Here is a 24,702-nt window from a genome sequence, read left to right as displayed (position 1 = left end):
GATGAAGAAAGGATACAGTTGGATTTGATATAATTCAGCTGTGGAGACAAAAGTAGGTCTTCAGCCTGTGTTTCATGAACTTGAGTCCTGAAACCCTTTTCTCAATGCCGGGGAACACGGTAGATGACTTAGTTTGAATTATAATAATGTGGCAAACTGCTTATTTCAGATATTAATACTTAGGTCTAGTAAGGAAAAGGTGCTGCATGATTTATCAAATGGATTGGAAGGATGGCTTCAATACTGACACTGCATATTTAGTCTTGCCAGGTTCAATGTGGAAAAAAAAAACATGGAGACGAGCATGTAATTTTCATCGAGTTCTGCTTCTTGCTACCTTCTCTAAGCTCCTCCCAAGATAGAAATTCTAAAATGTTGTGAGTGGAAAAAGTGGGACAGTCTTCTGTCAGGTTCGCCCATTAGGATCTGCAGGCTTCTCTGTTGACAGATAGATTGTTCATGACAGTTCTTAATTAGCCGGGCTCTTCTGAGGTGGCGCTTGGTTTTGAAGGGAGTTGGCGAGGCCCAGGAGGGAGGGTTGGGGGGTTTTCTGTGGCCTGCCTTCTCCTCCCTCTCCCACTCAGAGTCCGCGCTCACACATTGTGGTGTTCATTAATTTGTTCAAACACGCTAAGATTTTCAGGATTGTGCTAGCTCCAGGAAACCAAAAGTATACACAAAACGACACGCAAGACAGCCAGGTGATGGGTGTCCCAGGAGGAGGCATTTATAAGGAACTCTGGGGACACAGTCAGTGGAGGAAGCAGCTTGTCTGCCTGGGAGAAATTGTCAGTCAGGAAGGCCACACGTGGAGGCTGGGCCTCGAGAGTCTGGAAGGATGTGTGGAGAAAAGTCATGATGGGAGTTGTGAAACCAGCGACCCTTCGGAGCAGCTTCCCAGGGCCTAGCAGGTCCTGGGTCCTACCTGCATCACCCACATTAACACTTAGTCCACTTTAGAGGCCCAGTGACCAACCAACTCTTATGGATAAGGAAACTGAGTCAGAGTAAGTCTGAATGACGGTCCTAAGTAGCAGAGCAGGACATGGACCAGGGCCACCCTGAGCCACTGTGCCACCTGCTGGCTCCTGCAGGAGGAGGAGCACTGTGGGGAAGGAGAGCCCAGGTGTGCTCAGGAGAGGCCAGCCAGGGTTGATCCTCCCAGGGTCAGTATAGGACGCTGGTGCTCTGTCTTGAGAGAAGAGCTGGCCCCCAGGACTGCAGTGGCTCCTCCAAGTTGGGTGAGATGTGGACCTGCTGCTGGCCAGTGAACCCGGTGGGTCCTCTTCCCTCCCCTCCCTCTTGTGTTTTCCTTGCTTCTGGTTCTTTCCTGCTTTCAGAACAAGTGTTCGCTGGGAGCAGATGCTGGGGTCCAGTGAGGAACCAGCAGGCAGCGAGGTGGAGTTTTTCATCACACAGTAAGATCCGTCACTTCTCTGGTTCCCTGTGCCTTATGGCCATTGGACCAATTCTGGTATCGGTCCATTGATGAAAGTGGAAGTTGTGAATTACTTTCAGTGAGACGGGCAGATTAAAGAGACAGGCAAACAGGTCAGATAACTTCCAGATTGTGGCAAGTCTGATGACTAAAGCAGGTGACATGGAGAATTAATGGAGAGCTGGGCGGGTTGAGAAAGACCCTCTCTGAAGACTAATGAGATGCAGAGACTCGCCTTACACCTGGCTCCTCATCTCTGCTTGATCCAGGTGCTACTGTGGGTTTTCTTAAGGAGCAGAACTGCCCAGGGATGAGGCAGCCCTGGGCTCTGGGCACTGGTAGCAGGTGAAGCGCTCAGTCTTCCTACCTTGGCTGAGATCCTTGAGCCTCTGCATTCTCATTTCTAAAATCAGAGCTCTGGCTCCTCCCCACATACTTGTTTGTGGATTATGTGCATAAAGCCTGGGAGACATAAGCAGTGCGACAGTCCTGGATTTGTCCCCTCCAGTTTGTCCAGGTCCCTTTGTCCTTTCCCATTTTGTCTCACTCCATCTCTCTCTCTGTTTTTTCCTCTCTCTCTTTAGGACCATACTTGCTTGCTCATCATCTTTCTCTCCCTCCATCTTCCCTCCCTCCTTCCTCGTTCCTTCTTGATCTACTCTTCCACGTCTCTCACCTCCCCTCTTTTCTTTTCCAAACCATGGATCCATCCACCCACCCACCCACCCATCCAGTGGCCTGACTGAAGGATGGACAATCAGTGGAGCCTCCTTCCAGGGCTCTCCTTGCTCCCTGCAGTCACCAAACCCGGGCCAGTTCACAGCACTATCAGGGAGTTCATTCATATTCAAGTAAGGATATCCCTGCAAGCCCAGGACTCAGCAGCACTAAGTGTCTCCTCACTGGTGCCCTCAGCCCACGTTTTAGGTTTCAACGGAGCAGATGCCATTTGCTTGTCAGCCTGGTGGCAACTGGGAGTTGTTTTAAATTTGAATTCAGCTCAAACTGGATGAGAATTTTTTCAGACAAGAGAGAGATAGTCGACAGGTTACGCTGTTGTTAGCGGCCTTCCCATCGAGGGGAAGGAGAGAAGGCACAGGTGACTGCTGTCAGTGTTGGAGCTGGTGTGGGCTGCATAGGACCCATGGAGGTGGAGTGGAGGAGGAAGCAGGCTGGGAGCAGGGCAGAGCCAGCCTCCATGGTCCTGCGCCTCTCTGGCTCCTGTGCCATATCTCTGTGGCGGTCTTGGTCTCTGGGACTCATGGTTCCCTCTCACCCTCTCTGTCTCTGTCAAGCTTGGCTAACGGTGCCTGTGGGAGCCTCTGCTCTTCTGCTTTGGCCCAGGTTGGATGTCACTGCCCACTTCACAGAAGAGAGGATTGCTGGCTCGGGGCCACTAGGAAGTCTGTGGCGCAGACAGATCTCCTGGCTGTAAATAAAGGGCCGTCCGTGTCGACCCGGCCTGCTCTCCTGCCCACGGGTGTGGGGCCTCCAGGGAAGGGTGCAGGATCCCGTGTCCATCTCCAGCTGGTCAAGTGAAGCATTTGAGAAACTGAGGACATCATGACTTTGGTGTCATTTTGGAAAGTTGGAGCCTTGGGGTGCAGCTCCTCTGTCTCAGTTAGAGACTCCTTATTGCCTTTTTTCTTCTTAATAAAGTAAATATAGAACTAACCTCATTAATTTACTACAGGAATTGCATCGGGTACCATAAGAAGCCCTTCTCCCAATGCCGGGAACATAGCCGAATTTTCCAGTGTAGCGGCTACTGTTAGTGTTATTATTGTCGTTAGTGGAGCTGGGATGCAGTGGAGCTGTTACTGGTCCGTGGCACCAGGGCTGCAGTGTAGGCTCTGGCTCTCTGTGTCCCTTTGTGCACTCTGTGAGCCCTTCTCCTGATGCAATGGGGCTTTGGGTTCCCAGCATGGGAGCCATGGCTACCACCTTCCCTTCTGAAAGGAGGTGCCTGGGGCCAGTCCGTCCTCGCCCCCTCCCTACCTCTGAGTCCTCTCCAGCTTTCACAGGGCCCTTGAGACCGGAGCTAACAGAGCTGCCATTGAGAGACCCTGGCAATCCGAGTGACAAGAAGGGGGAAGAAGGACCATCTGGAGCACTCAGGGCCGCTGGGGCCTAGGCCTGAGGATTCCTCTGTGGCCACGAGATGTGAAACCACCTCATCCTGAGATAGCCCGCGCTGCTCACAAGGCATTGAGGCCTACTGGGCTCGCTCTACTGACCATGTTTCCTATCCTCCCAGGTCCTTTCCCACTGGCACAACTGTCACAGTGGCCACGTCCACTTGGTACTGCACTCCTCCTAACCCTGGGCAAAGCACGAGCCTGTTCCCAGAACAGTATTGCCTCAGTGTTCAGAACATGCAGTGGGTTCCAGTGTGTGTACAAGGTTCTGCAACCATCAGTGCTAATTATCGAACGTTCACGTCACTCCCACAACACAGACCATACCGCCCAGCGACCCCCACGCCCTTCATCCTCTGCTCCCTTCAAAGCCACTGATCCACATCCCGTCTGTTCCGGACATTTCACACACATGGAATCAGCAGATGTGTGTCTGGGCTTATTTCTCTAAATGTAATGTTTTAAGGCCTGTCCCTATTGTGGTCTGTCAGTTCATCCTTCTCATAACTCAATGGCGTTCCATTGAACAAGCCAGCTTACGGGGCAGCCCGTGATGGGATCTCCTTAGGCACCTGGCACTTACCTTCACTTTTGTCATGTGCACAGCTCTTGGACGTGCATGGCCATACTTATGCATTTCCAGGAACATGCTGCAGTCTTCCAAAGCCCTGGGACATCTCCTTGCCCATCTCTCCCCTTTAAGCTATTTGATGAGGTGCTCTCCAAGCCTCAGAGAGCTGTGCATGTGAACAGTCGCCTGTAATTGCTTTTGACAAAAATCTCCAGGGAGAAGATGAGCCCAGAGCCAGGCCACATACAGCCTTGCCAGTGGGGTGCTCAAGGGAACCCACAGATAAGGTGTCTACCGTGGGTGGTTTGGGAATGCGGGTGGGAAATGTCTCCAGTGGGGTTCTCCTCTCTGTGGTGCCCACACTGCTGGTTTTTACTGGGAAGGTGGCGTCATGCTTTAGAGCCATCACAGAGCTGGAGAGTGAAGGAGTGGCCTCAAGTTGAAATGCCACCAAGGTCTCTGTGTTTGACCAGGACCTGGCCCTCTATTTCTTATATAAATGTTCTCCCAGTCGTAAAAGTGTTTGGAGTATCTCCAGAGCCCAGGAAATGTTATTTTGACAGTGTTTGCCATTTTCCTTGTGACTTTTATAGAGAAGAGAGTTTTCTGATGGCCTCACTGTGACTTTGCCCTTGGTGTTGCCTTCATGGGATGGAAGGGCCTTCCACAGAGGAGTGTGGAGATACTCTCTAGGCATCGGACCTGTGGCTTCCCAGATGGAGCAGAAAAGACTTGTTCTGTGGTTGGTGGTGGATGTTTAGCAGTTTCTGCAACCAGATCATTGTTTTGATATAATATTGGACGTGGTAATTGCTCTCTCAGTGTGCCAAGGGTACATAGGGACCTGCTTTAGGATTTTAGAGAGGCTTAACTTATTTAAATTATTTTGAAATTATTTTTTCAAGACCCCACCCCAAGCTGGGTGTGGTGGCGCACACCTGCAATCCCTGGGGCTCAGGAGGCTGAGGCAGGAGTATCACAAGTTCAAAGCCAGCCTCAGCAACTTAATGATACTGGAGGCAGCCTAGTGAAACTCTCTGTCTCAAAATAAAAAATAAAAAGAAAGGGCTGGGGATGTGACTCAGTGGTTAAGCACCTCTGGGTGGAATCCCTTGCAACAAACAAACGAACAAACAAACAAACAAAAAACCCACATCGAGGAAAGAACACATGTCAAAACAAGAAGGTTGACTTACCACCCTATTGGATTGGGCCACCACCTTTCCCATGTGTTCCTTATAAATTTGATATTTTCTCTTCAAAATTAGCTATTATTTGCAGGTTTAATATCACTGCAAAGCAAATCATGTATAAAATGGTACTAAAACTCATACTATATTGGGAGGATTATTGGAGAAGCACAGAGGATATTATTTGCATGCCAGTCATTTAGAACACCGCCTGTCTCCTAGTAGCTCAGTCTCAGTGGCCGCTGTGGTTGTCATTCAAGTCCCGCCCCCTCTCTTGCCCATCTCCAGGTTTGGAATGGAGAGTGGGGGGCCAACTGAGGACACAGAGTGTGGGACCTGCCTAGTGCATGGGCTGAGGCAGGGACTGAGGAGTGATGGGCGACGGCCTGTTGGACCCTCCTGGGGAGCTGAGCTGATGCTGTGGACTTCCACTGCTGAGCTAAGTTGTGCAGCCATGGCGGCCTGTCTGCTTGGCCTTCTTCTGAAGCCTGGTGTGAAAGTAGCTTCTCCACCGTGGTCCCTGCGTTAGCCTTAAGGTGGCTTTTTAGCTCATTTGTTGAGTGAACATTCTGAGCTCCACTGTAGCAGCTGCATGGAGGGCTGTGCTCACGGAACTTTCCGCACCAAGGTTGGCACAGATGGCCTGTTCATGTCCATAAGCTCCCTGTGGAGTAGGGGCTTGTTTGTCCCTGTTTTCAGACCAGGGAACCTCTGCATGGGAGCTAACGTGGGGCAGAAGCTTCCCAGACTGTGAGAAGGCTGGATTGTGCAGGGGACAGAGAGAAGGGAACAGGAGAAGAACAGGCAGGTGGGCAAGGCCCAGGTGGCCCTCCTCAGTGAGTGGGACCCTACCTTAAGAACATTGGGGCACTTTCCAGGAGTTCTAATCTGGCAGAGACATAGTCTGGGTTGGAGATCTTGAGCCCTGTGAAGAGAGACCCAGGGAGAACCCCGGGGCCAGCGTAGCTGTCCAGGCCAGAGGCACTGGGAGGGCAGGGGAGCTGGAAGAGGCAACAGCAGAAAGTTGACAGATGGAGATGAATTAGGAAGACAGAACCCACGAGCCCCCAGGGGTCATCAGGGTTTTCAGGGGAATCTCTGGGGTCCCAAGAGGTGAGGGAGGGGCCACGGTGCCCAGCCCAGGTGTGCAGAGGTTTATGATGTGACGAGTTCTCCTTTGCTCTTTGTGCTGCTGTCTTTCTTCATTTGAAACAAAAATGAAGCATGTGCTCCCTGTGTACTAAATGTGTACTAAGCCCAGAACAGGCAGTCACTGTCCAAAGGACCCTCAGACCGAGCCCTGGAGAATGCTGGGAAGAAATCCTGTGCCAGGTGTGAGCCCGAAAGATGCAGGAGGTGTGGGGTGAGGGAGAAGGTGGAGGAGGGAGCAGCTTGGTGCTCCCCGAGAGGCTGGATGCCAGGAGAGGGTCTAGCTGCCCAGTGTGGCCATCAGTCTGGCTGGACCCCACCCTCACATGGCTGCATCCCTGCAGGCTCTTAGGGCAGAGGCGGTGCTGGCCGGCCTCATCCCGCTCCCTGGGATCCAAGCTCGCTCACCGGCACCTCTTCTCTCCTTCAGGACATGGAGGTTTTGAACACTGTCATTCTCAAGGGAAAGACCATCTCGGTCCCTTTCAAAGTCATGGGGGTTGAAGAGGACGGTTCCATGGTTCCATGGTGGATGTGTCAGAGGCTGTGGAGTTCAGGTCAGCCAATGAGGACATCATGAAGGTACGTGATGGCTTCATTTGCCTGTCTCCCAAGTGCACGTGGCTTTCATGGCTCACTGTGTACTAGTCTGGATATCTGGTAAGCACCCTGTGCTCCTAGGGTTGTGGGCCAGAGTGACCTCACTAAGCAGCAAATGGCTGAATCAGAGACACCTGGGTCAGACAGCATGTGTGGGTGGCCAAGCTGCTCCCCTCTGCCAAGCCTGAATCTCAAGGGCAAATCTGTGCCCACACTCATTTCTATCTCCCTCCCCATCCTCACTCTCTTTCTTCATAGGGTGCTGTTCTCTTAGCATCAACAGTCCCCATACCATCTCAATTGGTACCAACTTTCTGCGCCCAATCTTTTTATTTACTAAATGAATATTCTTTAACTGCCTCGCTGTTTTGGAGTGGCTGGTTGGCCCTGCTGGTTGGCGTGTGGTGTTAATAAATGCCTCCCTGTTTCAAACTTAAAAAGAGATTTGGTCTCATTACAGGATAATAAAACTCATGAGCCTGATGTACTAAATTTTTGTTAGTAATATTAAAATTAGTGACTATTAAATTTTTTAATAGCTCATCCTGTGCTACCATCCTTAATTTGAATATAACCTGAGGCATATAGCTCAGTTGGGGAGTCTGTCCAAGGGACATTTTTACTGTGTGCTTCATTCTAATTAGCTACACTTCTGACTCCAAATTCTGCCGGGAAGCAGCCCATGTTTTCAGTTTTCCAGGGTCTTCACAGGGTTCTCTTTAAACTGCTTAATTAGATGTTTCTGTCCATTTTTTCTGAGTACGTTGGTTGCTGCTTTTTTTTTGCAGCAAAGACCTGGGGAGAAGGGACTTCAGTCTTGAGGACAATCCTTCCTCCTCTGAGTGCTGAGAGAGGCCTGGAGTCATCTCTGTCCCCATGTTTTAGGAGAAGACATCAATGTCCAACCCTCCCTTCCTCACCTTCTCCCAGCTCTGGTTCAGACGTTCAGCAAAACTGTTCATGGCCAACAGGAAGGCCTTCTAGGGTTCCCCAGGGAGAAAGTGTCGTGGAGGGGTTTATTTCTCCTCAGTGCGACCTGCAGGAGGCTGTGTCTTGGTCTAGTGACAGTTTAGTAAAGAAGAAATGTTGTATTTGTGAGATCTAGTGAAAAACAAGGAGTCTGTAGGAAACTCAAGCTTGGTGCCAGTGGCTTCCTGGGCTTGGAACGTTAATTCTCCATGAGAAGAAGGCTGGACCAGCTTAAGACCTGGACATACGGCCCTGCCTGGTGCCTGGAGATGGTACAAGCCCAGGCCTTACCTTCTCAGCTCAGGGGACCAAGTGCTCACAGGAGATCATGTGCATGGATGAAAACATGGTCAATGTGCCTTTGGCCACACACACTCCTCACCCTCCCCCTTCTTCCAGAAAGCAGGAGCAGACACTGGCAAATGGAGATGGCTCTGTGTGCTTATGCCATCATGGACCCAGACAAGTGACTCCCCTCAGTGAGTTCCTTAAGCCCTCAGTTCCCTCCTGAGAGGCTCCTGTGGAGTCCCACACAGGATCCTTGTTCTCCTGCCTGAAGAGCTCCACTCAAGGGAGGCCAGTTCAAGTTCAAGTTCATGGATCCCACCCAAAATATTCTCTGTCCCTCCTGATAGAACAGTTTTGGAAGAGGACAAATTTTGCCTATTGCAGTCTCATGAAAAAGCAAGTTCTTTAGCAAATGATTGTTTACTCTTCTAAGTGTGAAATGGAGCAAACAGATCACCAAGCTCAGCCCTGCTGTAGGACAGGTCCTCTGGCCATCCTTGCTGCCCCTTTCAGTGGGCCAGACTTAATTAGATAGCTGGGATGCACAGGCTGTGGCTTCACTCTTAATGTTCATAGTCAATTTTGCCATGACTCTAAGATGGATGGAAGTGTCCACAGAGCCCTGTGGTGGCCTCAGCCTGAAACCAGGGACAGCCCTGGACATTGGCACATTTGTTAGTACCCTCAGGAGAGCCCCTCCATCTCTGCAGCTGCTGCTCAGCCGCTTCTTCACAGCACAGGGAACACAACGGGGCCCTAAGGATGAGTTTACTGGGTCCCTAAAGATCTGCATGCACTGGGGGTTCAGTGGCCTGAGTCTGGGATTGAGATGGCAAGGAAGTGGGAATCCAGGAAGATGCAAATTATGGCAATGCACAAATTAGCTTCTTCAACCTGGGATGGAATTACTTTCGAAGAATCTAAAGGCATAAATATTTTAAAAATCTGGAACCTGACCCTAATTGGGCAAGATTGGAGGAGATAAATGTCAAGTTTTAAGTCAACAATTACTCTGAAGTTAAAAAAAAAAATTAGGGGATGCGGGTTGAGAGTGTGTGTGTGCGTGCACACCTGTGTGTGCATGCATTGTATACATACACGTGGCTGGCTGGCTTTTATTCTTTAATCGTTATGGTCATGTAAAAGTGGACAAATTGGCACAGAAATTTGGATTTCCAGTTTCTGATGAAAAATCATGAGATAATGTGTTCCTGGGCCTTGGGCCCATGTGCGCTGCACCTGGAGTTGAGTAGAGGAGACCCTTTGTGTAAGGCTTGCACCCCGCGCAGCTCACCACAGTCCCCACTACTCCCTCTTGTCTACCCCAAGGAGGTGGAAAGACATTTGCCACCTCAAGTCATGCTTACGAGGCTGGCTTTCCGATCTTAGATTTTAGATGAAAGTGAGTTTTATCTCATACTGTGGTCTCAAAAAAGAGAAAAGAGCAACAAATTATCTACTTCATTCTGTCATTCTTCAGGCCCTAAGAGGGCACCGGAATATTGGATTATGTTCTGCCAAAGAATGTCTGGGTGGCCAAGGGTTCTTGAAATCAAATCACAGGAGGAAAGACTACAGCAAGGGCAAGTGTTTAGCCTGGTGATGAGAAGAAGAGGCCCCAGGGTGAGGTGGTGACAGCGCTTTTATGTCTTTCAAGGGCCATCATGTGGAAGAGGGAGATTTGTGCTTTTTGTATTCCTAAAGTGGCAGTTAAAAAGGACCATTTTCAGTTCAAAGTAAAGGAAGGACTGCAGAGGTGGTGAGTTTTTTGGTTAAGCGTTCAGACAGATGAGGTTCAGATCTTAACTCCACCTTTTTTACCACCGGACCTTGGGCAAATCGCTAAACTCCTGTGAACTCAGATCCTTATCTACAAATGGGGATGATAACGATATGGTGGAAAGTTACCTTCTATAGAGATTTGTTTTAATGTCATTGTGTAAGGTAGAAAGAACCACAATCAAAATATCCTGAAAAGCCCATTAGAGGAAACCTGGGCTTTTGGAAGTTCAAAAGACAGTTGATTAAAAAAAATGTTTTCCTTGCTTTAAGCCACAGGCATAGGACAAGGGTTAGTTTAAAGGAAATAGTGTGGGGGCTGTGTGCCCAGGTAAGCTGGCCTTGGGCAGCCGCCTTTTACTCTCTGTGTCTCTTGGTGGAGGTTTCATCCAGTGGCAGCCCAGCTATTCTGATCATGTGTAATTGGATTTCTGTTTGTTAGATCTGTGTGATGAAGTCCTAGCGTGAATTTGGGGAATAATTGAATGAGAATGTACATCTAAAGGAAGTCACAAAGTGTTTGAGCCATCATATGTCAATGTTGCACTGATAGATGTACAAATTTAGATCCACACGCATACGCATATCCATTATCATGTCTACAAATCTTAACCTCTACTTGGTTGTAGGGCCGCAGTATCTATGGCTGTGTCTATGCTGTTCCCAGCCCTGAGCACAGTGTCTGGAACAAGTAAATGTTGGTTAAACATTCAAACAAATGAATGCTAGGGATTCCTGGAGGTGGGAGGAGATACCATGCATGAGTGGCTTTCTTGTCTTTGTGGGACATCTCCACTGAATTTCCTGTTATTGGAAATCTTCAAAGAGAGGTGGAGAGAGCTCTAAAGCCATAGGACTTGGTGATAGTGGACATGTGGGCCTGGCCTGCGGTCCACCTTCTTCTGCCCCCTTGAGGATATTCCATTCTGTAACACGTCTTGATCATCTGCTTGTGGAAAGCAGTGCGTATAGAGCCCCAGGAGCTACCAAGGTGGAGTGCATGTGACGTGTTCCCTTAGCAGTTTTCAACAGCATGTGAGTATTAAAGGGGCACCACTGGTTGAGCATTTATTAAGTGCCAGGTACTACCACAATAAGGACATTAGTACTGTTGTTTCACTTCATTGTCACACGGACCTTTAAGCTAGGAACTATCAGGGCCTGGAGTTTGCACACGAGGAAACAGCAAGCAGAAGGGCAATGCCACTCCTTGCACTCTAGTGGATATGGGGGTAGATCCCTTCTAGGACCCTCAGACCCATGCATCCTGAGTGTCACTCTAATGTCATATACCACACTGTGTAGGTGAGGTGGCAGGGAGAGTCAGGGAGTCACTTGATGATGGCTTACTCTGGATCTACAAAGGACCTGTTTCCGCCCACAGCACCTGGAAGGTTTGTGTGTTAGTCCCTATGGTTGCTGTAGCAGGTCACCATGAACTTGGTGGCTGCCCCTGGTTCTGGAGGTGGGAAGCCTGTGAGAGGCTGGTAGAGCCACCTCCTTCTCCAGCTTCAGAGCCAGGCTGCCTTCCCAGCTCGTGTGCTCCTCCATCTCAAAGTCAGCAGTGTGACACCTTCACCTCTCCTGGTTGCCCCTGATCCCATCACCACGTCCTCTTCTCTAACTGCAGCCCTCCTCTGCCCCTCATGAAGACCTGCCCAACAACCACCCCAGTCTAGGTCCTTAAAGGCATCTGTGACATTCCTTTGCTACACATGTTGCGTTCCTAGAGCTGGTGTCACAGGTTATACAAATGCGGTGACTTAACACATGGAAATTGTTCTCTTATAGGCTGGAAGTCTAAAATTAGGGCATTGACAGCCCCACTCTCCCCAGCGACTCTACAGAGGGTCCATCCTTGCCTTGCACAGCTTCTGGGGGCTCTGGGCATTCCTGGGATTATGGCCTCCTCACTTTAATCTCTGCTTCCCTTCTCACCTCTTACCTGTGTCTCTGAATGACCTTCCTTTATCATACTGGTGCTTGTCATTGCATTTGGGGTTACCTTAATTCAGTATGATTTCTTTTTGAGATCCTTAAAGTTTACCTCTGTCAAACAAGGTTGTGTTTTTCTGCACTTGCGGTTGTCTTGGGTCAGTGGATTGTGACTTCCAGAGCCACCGAGGCCAGTCGAGTTTCTCAGCAGGAGATGAACTTGTGCATGCTCCCAGAGAAATAAATATAAGTTCATGTGAGTCTCAAAATTGTGCCCCCAGCCTTTGGCTGCTATGAGTAAGTGTCTGGTCTTTAGGTATCAGCTGGACTCATAATAAGGAGATGTTAAAGGACCAATAATAGAGCACTAACATGTGAGAGCCTTAACTGTGCAGGAAGAGCCTCATCTTCACAGGTGACCTGGGAGGGGTCAGGTCAGGCAATGGGTGTCAGAAGAAACAAAGTCTGCTGCTGAGCAGCCTGTGGGCTGCTGGTCACCAGACAGCCTGGAGGACCTGGTCAGCACCTTGGAGAGCAGCCTCACTCTTGGGATCACTGTATCCCTATGAGGGCTTTGAGGAGTTTCTCCAAGAGGCTGGACTTTCAGACAGGATGGGCTGGATGATGGTGTGTTCTCATGGGAGCCCTTACAGAGATGACATCACTGACAGGCCCCTCACCCTTCAGGTTCAGATGTGAGGGGTGCTGGTCAGGGCGGCAGGTCTTGGTCTCAGGCAGAGCTTAGCTGTATGCCTGGTTTGGTGTGGATTGTTTCTGTTGTTGTTGCAGATAAAAGAAAGCCTGATCCATTGGCCCCTGGCTAATGCTAATTCTACTTGGAAGAACATAGAGAAAAATTCCAAAAGAGGTTGCAAGCCATCCTTTCTCCTTTAGCAATGCTTCACAAAAATTCTTCCCAGATCCACGGTTACTCTATTTCTGGCATGAATTTCCCTCCTTCAAGCACTGCCAGGAGCCATGCAGCTCAGAAGAAGTCCTCAGGCGGTTTGGATGTTATTGCCTAATTTTGTCCTTCTTTATGCTGGTAATTTGGACTTTCATTGTTCCATTCTAATTGGAGATGTGTCATATATTTCCTGTTGGCCAGGGATGGGCACTGCTGCCTTCTCAATCTTTTGTTCCTGTCAGCTTCATTATGATTTCAATATTAATTAGATCATTTGTTCTTCTCTGTCTTTGGCATCTCTAATTAAGAACTAACATCCTGGAATTGTTTCTGCATTATTCAAGGAGATCTTGGACAATCCTGCATGAACCTGCACACTTCTGCCTTCACTTGCCAGGACGCATGCCCGTACCCCCTCCTCCTCCTGGGGACCCTCATCTGCTCTTCCCTGGCCAGGCCCTGCTTGCTACAGGGTTGAGGTTTGCTGGAGATGTGGGGCTATGACTGTGCTACAGATTTCAGGCCTGGTCAGGTACAATCCCTAGTGTCTGGTGTCTCCTGGGGACATATTTATTCTGTGTTCAGTAGGAGGGAAGGGAGCCCTCCATTGTGCTTTGGTTCTTTATTCACAATCTAAACCCCCATCATGTAGCTTTGGTGGTAGGGAGGGTGTGTCGGCTTCACTGAGCTTCCAGAAGAAACTCAGAGGAGCTAAACAAAGTTCGTAAATTAACTGGATCACAGAGCAGTGAGACCCAGACACAGGTAGGCATGGGTCCAGGCACAGAGGCCATGTGTTGAGGCTGCAGCCTCCCTCTGCTATTTTCCTATCTAACAGCTTCATGACCACACAGTTGACACTCAATGAGCTTCCCATGTTTAAATGGAGAGTTTGGTACATTTGGATGGTTTTGTGGGTGCAAAAACACCACCCAAATTGGGGCAGTGATATTTTTAGCCTTTGATCTTTCTTCTTGCTTCTTTATAATCCAATCTCTCTTGCCCCTCTCCATTTGTCCTGTGTAATCACTCCCTGAAAGTTAATTTTTTATTTTCTGGAGTTTCATATAAATGAAACAGTAAAGTATGTTTGTTATCTTCGTCTTCATTGCCCCTCTTATCTCTCTCTCTCTCTTCTTTCCCTCAGTGTAATTAACTTGAGATGTATCCTTGCTGGTATGTGTCTCCATAATTCTTCTTTAACTGCTGAGCTGTATTCCACTTTGTGAATATATCACAGTTTGTCCCCATGGATGGACATTTGGGTTGCTCCTGGTTGGGCTAATGCTGCTGGGAGCATTCATGCAAGCTTTTGTTTGTCATTTCTGTCACTTCAAGCAGTCATTTCTCTAGGAATAGAAGAGTCGCACAATACACAGAAGCACATGTTGAACTCCTTAGGAAGCTGCCAAATTGTTTCCTGAAGTGGGTGTGGCATTTGCTTTTCTGCCATGGGTGTCTGAGAGTCCTGTTACCTCCACAGTTGTGCCAGCACTTGGTGTCATCATCCTGTTAATTTTTGCTATTCTGATGGGTTCAGAAAGGTGAGCCATATTGGTTTTAGTTTGTATTTCCGGAATGATTAGTGCTATGGAATGTCTTCCCACATGCTATTTAACATCTACAGATATTTGGTAGAGTGCTACTCAAATTTTTTTCCCATTACAAATTTTTAAAAATGCTTGTGATTGACGTTATCAGGTATGATTTGAGAGACTTCATCCCAGACTTTGACCGGTCTTTCATGATCTTTTATCTTTTGAAGAGCATAAAATTTTCACTTGGTGAGATCCAATGTATAATTTTTTCTTTTATGAATTAAGCTTTTGCTGTAAAACCTAAGAAATAATTGCCTCATCCATGTTCACAAGATTTTTCTCACATATTATTCTAAATTTTCTAAATAGTTCAGCTTGTACATTTAGGTCTGTGATCCATTTTTTGAGTTAATTTTAGTGAATGTGAGGTAAGGGTCTAAATTCTTCTGTTTAGCATGGAATTTCCAGTCATCTCAGCACCATTTGTTCTCTGTCATTGAAGACATTCCTTCCGTGTTGAATTATCCTGGAGTCCTTGTTCTCTGTAAAGAGAGCTTTATTTCTGCCTTTCTTGTCTGGGTGGCTTATTGTCTTGCTTAATCACCTGCTAGGCTTGCCTGTAAAGAATCCCTCACAAAGCCTTGACCAAGTGCATGAGTGGGTGTCCTCCCTCAGCCCTGATCCTGGGGAGAGGACATTCTCCTGCCTCCAGTAAGTTTAACTCTAGCAGTTTCTGTTGCTCTGCACATGACTTTCATTGAGTGTGAGGAATTTTTCTTCCAATCCTGTTTGTTTGTTTCTGTGTCTGTTGAGATGACTGCATGGGTTTTGTCCTTTGTTCTATGTGGGGGTATAAGGCTATTTATTTGAAAAAAAGAGCTTTGAAGTAATTCAAAATTCTTTTTTCTTGATAAAGTGGGAGATGACAGCACCGTGGGCCAGCTCTTTTTGGGTTGTTTTAATTTTTATATCTAAGTTAAATTCTTGCTTGTTTGTTCCCAAATTCCATAGGAGGATGGGGAAGTTGCACCAGTACTGTCTTTGGTTATTTAAGAATGCTGAGAAGGAAACGCTCTGGGAGCCGGTTCCTTGGTGAGCTGATGAGCTCCAAGTTCCCAGGGAAGCACACTTGTCCAGTGGTCACCCCCAGGTCCAGCTCCTCCCTGTCACCTGGGGAGCAAGCGCAGCTGGGGGAGTGCGCGGATGGCACCATGGATGTGCCAGAGGCAAGACACAGCAGGAGCTTGGTGTGGCCCTCTCCTGAGATGCAGGGCTCCCTGCTTGGCTCTCTCCTGCGGTCGGCATCTAGTGGCCCTGCTGCTGGTGGACTGGCTGTGCCCTTCTCCCCTCAGCCCTCCAATGGGGCAGGACACTATCTGTCTGGCTCCTCAGTGCATCCTAGTCACCTGACACTGAGCCTGGAACCAGGCAGCTGCTCCAAAAACAGATGCTGAGTACAGTCTCTGTCCACTCCCTGGGGCCTGAAGAGGACAGCACTGCTGTGGAAGAGGAGGGCTGTACAGTCAGGGATGCAAGTCTAGACCTACTCAGCCTTCACTCTCAGGGGATCGTGGGAAGGCTGCTCTTAAAAAAAATGGTTCTTTTTAGTTAAACACAACAGCAGAATCCATTCTGCATAATTATACAAGCAGGGAATATATCTTATTCTAGTTAGGACCCCTTCTTGTGGATGTGTGTGACAGTGGAGTCCACAGTGGTGATTTCATACACGAACACAGGAGAATCATGTCACACCCATCCCACTGCCTTTCCTTTTCCGGCACCCTTCCCTTACCTCCACTCCCCTTTGTCTAATCTACACACTTCTATTTTCCCTGCCCTTTATTGTGGTTTACTTTCCACATATCAGAAAAAAACTTTCAACCTGTATTTTGGGGATTGGCTTATTTCACTTAGCATGATATTCTCCAGCTCCATCTATTTACCAGCAAATGCCATCATTTCATTCTTCTTTTTGGCTAAGTAATAATCCATTGTGTATATGTACCACACTTTGTTTATTTATTCATCCATTGATGGACACCTAGGTTGGTTCCATAGCTTAGATATTGTGAATTGAGCCGCTCTAAACATTGATGTGCCTGCATCACTGTAGTATGCTGAATTTAGGTCCTTTGGGTATAGAGCGAGGAGTGGGTCAAATGGTGGTTCCTTTCCAAGTTTTCTAAGGAATCTGCATACTGCTTTCCAGAGTTGTTGCACCAGGTTGCAGCCCCACCAGCTGTGTATGAGAGTACCTTTTCCCCCACATCCTTGCCAAAATTTATTGCTTGTGTTCTTGATAATCTCCATTCTGACTGGAGTGAGATGAAATCTCAGTGTGGCTTTAATTTATGTTTCTCTACTTGCTAGAGATGTTGAACATTTTAAGTGAGCTTCGGAGCCTGACTCTGTAAAGCCTCGTAGGTACTGGGCACCCACACATTTCTTGTTCATGAGTTCATGCGATACTGTGCTCACAGTACCTGAACCCCACAGTCAGTCACCCCACCTGAAGCAAGCACAGGGTGCCATCTTGCCTCTGAGCAGGGCTCTCCGGCTGCTTTCTTTGGTGCTCCTCAACTTCACCCTGAGTGCGCCCTGCTGATCTCTGGGGTTGGCTCTTCTCTCCCCACTCTTAGACTGCACATTGGCCATTTTAAACAAACCAATGAGATTGTATGATTATTACCTTTTGTAAATAAAGATGTGTCCTCTTTTTCTCTTAAATACCTAAAAGGTCTACAGAGAAATTCACTCATGTGAGGAACTAACAAACCTAAAAAGAATGAAGGACTGGAACTCCTTTTGCAGCCAAGGTCCTGGCACCAAGGAAATGCGAGGAACATAGATGAGAGATTCTGAGACTCTCACATGCTTTCCACAAATACTCATGAAGTTTAGCTCGAGCAATTTATTAGTGCTTTATTGATGTTTATCACTAGACTTTTACAGACTATTGGAAGTGATCACTGCCCATTCAGTTGGTGAAATATGACTTCTATCTCAGTGGTAATCAAGGGTATGTGCTTCCTCCAGGAGCAGGTGGAGTGGATTATGTGATCTCCTGTTCACAGATCCAGCCTTCTTGCTTATATCCCATTGTTGAGAGGAATGGCCTCTCAGTAGTAAGAGACCACTTCTCACACACACAACCTTACCCTTCTGTGATTATATTATATCTCCCCTGCTCTTGGTTTGTCTTCTAGTTACAATAATGAAAGACCTGAGGCCAGGTAACTTTATAAAGGGAAGAGGTTTAATTTTGCCTCATGGTTCAAGGCCAAGAGGCTATATCTGGTGATGATCTTCTTTTCAGCAGAGTTCTGAGGTCATGTGGCCAGAGACAAAAAGCACACATAGAAAACTTGCTATTTCAAGCAGAGGTCACAGTAATCCCTTTTGATAACAGGAATTGTGCCTCTATGAGAATCATGCTCTCCTGTCCAAACCCAAAAAACGGACCAAGAGACACAAAGTATCACAAACAGTGAGGCTTTACTGACAGTCCTGCAAGCCTGGGTGTCTGGGGGCTCAGGCACACCCCCGACTGTTCCAACCAGCATTTTGCCTCCTTGAGGTGCAAGAGCCCTCCCCGGCTCCTCAGTGTCTGAGAACTATGGGGTGCACAGTCTTCCTGAATGTCACCTAGGTTTTACTGTCCCCTATTGGTTATTTTAAGGGATGTACCTGGAATTTCCACATCTCCCTTTGCTTTCCTAGCCAGGAAGGCCTTTCCGGAATTGATCTGTCCCGTGTGGGGTTTATCCCTGTTGGTCATCTGGGCCTCCCCCAAGCTCCTGAGAGTCAGTTTGCCTTGTCTCCTCACTCAGGCGTCAACCAGCGGTTTAATCATTTGCTCTGTTTCCTCTTTGGCTAGTTTTCTTATATCCTCAGTAATTTTGCGTTGAAGGCTAAATCCTGCATTCTGATAATGGACCGCGGGACTCTCTGTTTCTACCTCCACTGCAGAGATGAGGAGACCAGTGCTCACAGAGGTCAAGTGTCCAGGCCCTGCAGGTTGAAGGAAGGCACGGGAAGCTGGAGCCCAGGTTTGCATCACTCCAGAATCCGCACTTCACCTGTGTGCTGCCCACACATACGTGATCTGTAGGATTTAGGGAAGATTTAGTGAATCCAGAGGATGCTGAAGTTGGATGGGGGGTGTCTGGGGTGCAGGGCATGGGAGGGCACAGGTGAGGCTGGAGGACATCATGGTGAAGGGTAGTGAAGGGTACTGAGTGAGTAAGAGACCTAGAGAGAGACATCAGCAGCACGGAGTGAGCAGACTGCTGTCCTGCATGGAGCCCAGACCACTGGTCTGCTGAAGATGGAGAGAGCGTGCAGCTGCACAGCTGGGCAGTATTGGGAGGGCCACTGCTATTGAGGTGGAATTCCCTGAGACTGGACTCCGAGGTGACACCTGGTCATTGAAATCCAGAACATGGATTATTAATAAATCAATGACCGTCCCCAACCCATGACAGTTCAGGGCCCAGGCCCATCGACAGCAGAGCACGGCTGTGGTGTCCTGGCCAGAAGAGGCCCTTCTGAGGCTGCCAACAGGCGCCACCCACAGCCTGCCTGAGCGGGATTCTGTACGGAATATTCTCAGTGAGTCAGGGCAGAGGGGCGCGGAGCTCGCCAAGAGTTACATCTATAAGAATAGAAACAAAACAGTGCAGGAGAGGCGTCCATGAAAAGCTTCCTTTGAGATGCGCACTCTGCCCTGGTAGGCATGCCCTGGGGCAGCCTGGTCCACTGTCCCCTGAGAAGGAGCTGAGCTCTGCATCTCGGGAGGTGGAGGCAAAGTTGTGTTGATCAGGACTGTGGCTCTGAGTGGCTAGGTCCACTTAGTTCCCCCAGTAGAGGGGTGTGTTGGTGTCCCAGCAGACAGTGGGAGGCCTGGGTCTTGGTGATGGCAGCAGCCAGAGAACAGAGCTGCTCACTATGCTTTCTGTCCCTGTTACCATGGACGGACTTTCTCCTCCCAGAGCAGCTTGTCCACAGCCGTTGTAGGCTCAGGTCACATCTGTATAGCCTTGTAAGGAGGGAGGAGAAGAATCTTTCACCCTTCTTGTTCAAAACATTTGAGGCAGTGCCCTGGCCAGTTGAGATTGGTCCAACTCCTCAGCTTTGTTCTGGGGCCAGGGGTGGGATTGGGGTCCAAGTGGTGCGGGCATCCTCAGGGAGCTGGATGGGCATTCCTGGGTCACCTGCTCATCTTGCAGACAGGATCTTAGGACAAAGAAAGGGGCCAGGGTTGTTGGGTACATCAACAAAACAAGAGCCCCTCTGCAAACATTTTTGATTTAGAAATTAAAAATTCAAATGTGTTTCCAGACCTATCTGTTGGATCTGGGAAATCTGGAAATACAGGCAATATTCTGTTACCAATGGCTGCCCTCAGCACTCATGTGTGGGGGACAAGCAAGCTCAGACAGGGGCTTGAGCCTCCTTGTGAGCAGGGGGAAGCTTACTTTTGTTCTCAATGGTGCTGGAGGGCTTTACCAGGTAGACTGAGAACAGCCAGGTCCTCTTGGCAGGAGAAGGCAGAAAAGGCAGAGATGCAGAGGAGTCAGAGACCACATGGCCATCAACCTGGGAGGCAGGTGGGGGCTGGGTCGGGGTGGCCACTCCAGCAATGGCAAGGAGCTGGGGGCTCTATCCTGTCTTCGCCGGAGGACGTTATTTTATTAAGTGAGAATTTTAGAAATTAACTGAAAATGAGGTGATTGTGGCAACAGAGAGAGGGATGAGTGAAAGGGAGGAAGGGTCCTTGAAGAATCCCCTTCATTTCTCCAATAAGAACTCTGGAGTGGTTCAGACCAGCGAGAGACGGGGAAACAAGGCTGAGCGGATTCAGGGTGAAGAGGACCTTGCCATCCTTGTGGTCCACACTTCCCTTCACACCTGCCCAGTCCTGCCCAGTCCCTATCTGCCATCTCCTTATTGTCACCCATACCTTTAGCTCTGGTTGACATTGTGATGTTTATGTGCTGACTTATTTTTTGTTGGTGTTTGCATATTTGCTGTCCCATGTCCCACATCATTCTGTGAAAGGACAAAGTATCAAACATTTTATCAGGTGCTAATGGGGCAGGGTTTTCATCTTGCCAGGAACCGGTGATGTGAGGGGACATCTCCCAGGAGCACCCTCCCCCAGAGGAGGCAAGGTCCTCTCCCTGAAGTGGGTGCTGTGAACAGAGAAGAGCACTGTGGAATGTCATGCCTGGCCCTTAGAGGGCAAGCTTGCTCCCTGAATCATGACTGTGGTCTCATGAGCTCATAACCAGGTCACAGGAGAGAGGCTCTGTGACAGATGCTCCTGAGCCTGTCATGCCTTCTGACCCCCTTGGACCATAAGGTCAAAGGCACTAGTGCAGATCTGTTTGAGGGGCGGGGAGAGGTGGTCAGCCACGCCAGGGAGAGCACAGTTTGGCCTAGAGACCACACAGTGGGATATGCTGCTTGGATGGTCCGTGGCTCCTGCGAACTTGATGCCGATCATCCTTGATGAGGAAGTGGCCAGTGTGCCAACTGTGTTCACTTAATTAGACCAACACAGGAGACACCTGTGGACATCTGCCCAGGGTGATATTATCTTTCCCTCTTTCTTTCTGGTAATTTCTTCCCTCACTTCTCCTTGCACTAGTGGGCCGGCCGCTCGCCATGTCTACCCTGCATGACGTTTCCCTGAGGAGCCAGCCTAAGGGCCACTTGCCCCCTGAGCTGGACCCAGCACACTCTCCCTCCCAGAACTTGAAGTAGTCAGCCTGGGCTTCGCTCAATAACAGGTGAGGTCCCCTTAAAGTGTCTGCCAGTGCCTGGAATGACAGGGCCAGTTGCCACAGAGTGATAAGGGGCAGCTAAGAAGCTGAGAGGAAGAGAGAGGGGCCAGGATGGTTCCTGGTTGAAGCTGAGGCTCTGCCACTTTCCCGCCTTAGTATGACCCACCCCCACCCTTCTCTTCTCAGTGGAGTCTGTGCCTTGTAACTTGTGCATCCTCGCTCACATGGTCAGAAATGCCTAGTTGTCACTGAGCCCTCCACTGCCCAAGCACTTTCCAGGCAAGACAAGCTTTGAGGTCAGTGCTGATTCCCTTCAAGGTGTGCAAACTGGGGACAAAGGCAGAGGACTTGCTGGCCTCACACCCCTCCACCTCCGCCCTCAGGAAGAGGCTTCTCCGTGGCTCTCTCCCCTGCCCAGGCAGCTTCCCACCCCTTGGTCAAAAGCCTGCTGCAGCTGGTCCTGCCCCAGGTCCCAGGACCACAGACAGAACAGCAGAAACTTTTGGAGGTCACAGGAGGGCTGGGGGAGCTCATTTCCCAGAAGCCCTCAGCAAACGCTTTTGCATGCTATTGGCTAGCACTGAACAAATCACGAGGCAGGAGAGTGCCCCCAGGGGACCACAGTGTGTTACTGTGGCCAAGGTCACCACAAAGTTTGATCTTAGCTGTGGGTTTTGGCAGGTGCTCCTCATCTGGGCCAGGAAGCCCCTTCTGTCCCTAGCTTGTCATCCCTGACACAGTTGCTTTTAGATGTTGTCAAGTGCCTTTTTTTTTTTTTTGACTGAGATGCTGGTGTGCTCTTGTTCCTTATTGGTATGGGGCACTCCCTCAGTCAGTTTTCTGATGTCACTCCAGTCCTGCATTTCTGACAAATCTGACCTGGCCATGGTGCACAGTCTTCATATAGGTTGCTATATATTCCTGGATCCTGTTGACTATTTTCTTGAATACTTTTACTTTGGTTTTGGTATCCGGCTAAAAGTGGCCCCATGAAATGAATAGGGAAAGATTTTCTCTTGTATTATTTGAAAGAGTTTGTCAAAGGTTGGTGTCGGTTGTGTAAACATTTGGTGAATTCACTGGGATGCCACCTGGGGATGGGCTTTTCTTCCTGTGATCACCAGTACCACTTGTGCTTGTCGCAGGACTGTTCGGGTTTTAGGTTCCTCCCGAGTCAGCTGGAGGAACTTGTCCATTTTCTCTAGGTTTTCTTATTTGTTAACACACAACCATTCATAGTGTCCATCTGTAGCCCTTTATCTTTCTTTAAATGTCATAATAATGTTGTCTCTTTCACTCCTGGTTTTAGTTATTTAGGTCTTCTTTCCCTTTTCCTTTGTCAGTCTAACTAAATGTCTTTTAAATTTTTAATTGTCAATGGACCTTTATTTGAACCCAGGGCCTCACGCATGCTAGACAAGCATTCTACCACTGAGCCACCACCCCAGCCCACCTAATGTCTATTTTGTTATTTTTAATGTACCAATTCTTTTTTGTATTTTCTCTATGTTTTTCTATGATCAGTTTCACTAATTAAGATCTAATATTTATAATTGCTATTTCTTCCTAATATCTTGATAGTTTTACTAATAATAATGTCCTTTCTTGTCAGAATCGACTTGTCTCCCATTGATAGCTGCTGTAGGCTTTGTAGAGTGGTGTGTACAGAGCTCCTTCCTTTGCCCTTTTCCCTTCCACCTGGTTCATCTCTGGATATAGGTGCCTCTGCTGCAGGCATCACATAGTGGGACCTCTTGTTTCTGTCATGTCTGATGATCTCTCTCTGTTGGGCTTTCAAACCAACTCACAGGAACATTCTATTGATATATTTGATAACCTCTTCTGTACATTTTTTGCATATTATTTTCCTATTGTTTTTCTCTCTTCCACTTTTACCAATTTCTTTTGCACTAGCTGAACACTTTCTAGTATGATATTTTAATTCTTTTAATGATTTTTTAAACTACTTTAGGGTTAATTTCTTAGTAGTTGCTACAGGATTTCCATACACATCTTACCAGATCGACTTGAGAATTTTGTAGTAATAATTCCTTTGAGATACAGAAGGATTACTTCCGTATAACTCTTATCCCTCTTTGTGATATTATTATTGCTCATACTAAATATGTCATAAGCATACCAGTGCATTTTTACTACCATGTAATTTATGACTCATATAGAAGCTTAGAGCAGGAGATCAGGTCCATAATTAGATAATTTTAAAATTAACCTCCTTATTTACCATCTTGGCTTGCTCCTTTGGTTTGTTTCTGTGGCTCCAGCCTTTGGTGTCAGACTCCCACTCTGCGCAGCTTTGCTCCTGCCTACCTCCTTTTTCCTGTTATGATTCACCATATTACATTTCTACATGGTTTGGGCCCAACAGTACAATTATATACATACTGCTTGAGATAACTGCTTTTAAAATCAGTTTCAAGTAGGAAAACAAATACACATTTTTACTGTCTTTTATAATTAGGCAATTACTTTCAATAGTATTTTTAATGTGGATTCAAAGTACCACATAGCTAACTTGTTCTCAGCTTGAAGAACTTTCAGGAATGTATTTATTTTGCATTCATTTTGAAATAATCTTGCTGCCTATAGGATTCTTGATTGACAGTCCCTTTTGAACCTTTTGGATGGTGTTCCTCAGCCTCCGGTTCCATTATGTCTGATAAGTCAGGTGTTAATTTGAGTTTCCTTTGTGCATAATGAATAACTTTTCTTTTGATGTTTGTATTATTTTCTCTTTGTCTTTCAAAATTTTTACTGAGATGTGTCTGAATGTGACTGTCTTAGTGTTTACCCTGCTTGTTGGAGTTCTTGGACGTGTGGTGTTTTCATCAGGTTTGGATGGTTTTAATCATTATTTCCTCAACACTTCCTGCTCCTCCCCTTTCCCTTGTCTAGCATCCGGGTCCATGTCTGTGGGTGAGCTCAGTGTTTCTCTTACACTGTGTTCACTTTCCTCATCATCTTTTTCTTTGTTCTTTGGGGTATAATCTCTATCATTCTCTCAGCTTGGCCACTTCTTTCTGTCCACCTCATCCTAATTTTGATCTTCTCTAAAATATTTTTTGTTTCAATTTTTGTGCTTTTTTTAATCTCTGGAAAATTTTTTTCCAAAAAATAATTTTGCTTTCTGATATTTTCTACTTGTTATAACATTGTCATATTACTATCATTTTATTATTTTAAAAATATATGATATTTCATATGTATTATTTATAATATGCAATATATATGTTTATATATTGTATGATATATGTTTTCCGTATTTTAAAATCTTAGCTAAGATCGACATCTGAGCTCTCATAGGAAGTTTCTGGCACTTGCCTTTTCCCCTGTGGGTGGGTAACGGTTTTCTGTTTACTGTGGAATGTATGTTTGAGTCCTTCCATCAAAT

The 24,702-nt window shown here is 47.6% G+C and overlaps 1 pseudogene; it reads left to right on the top strand.

Annotated features, from left to right (window-relative positions):
• The first annotated feature begins 6,996 nt into the window (after nt 1-6,996).
• Nucleotides 6,997-24,702, top strand: part of LOC101973141 (transmembrane protein 132B-like) — a 40,174-nt pseudogene continuing 22,468 nt past the window's right edge.

This window comes from Ictidomys tridecemlineatus, assembly GCF_052094955.1.
Source record: "Ictidomys tridecemlineatus isolate mIctTri1 chromosome 1 unlocalized genomic scaffold, mIctTri1.hap1 SUPER_1_unloc_2, whole genome shotgun sequence".
In the NCBI taxonomy this organism is placed as follows: Eukaryota; Metazoa; Chordata; class Mammalia; order Rodentia; family Sciuridae; genus Ictidomys; species Ictidomys tridecemlineatus.
Note: the sequence above shows the minus strand (reverse complement) of the source record. Positions and strands in the feature narration are given on the sequence as shown.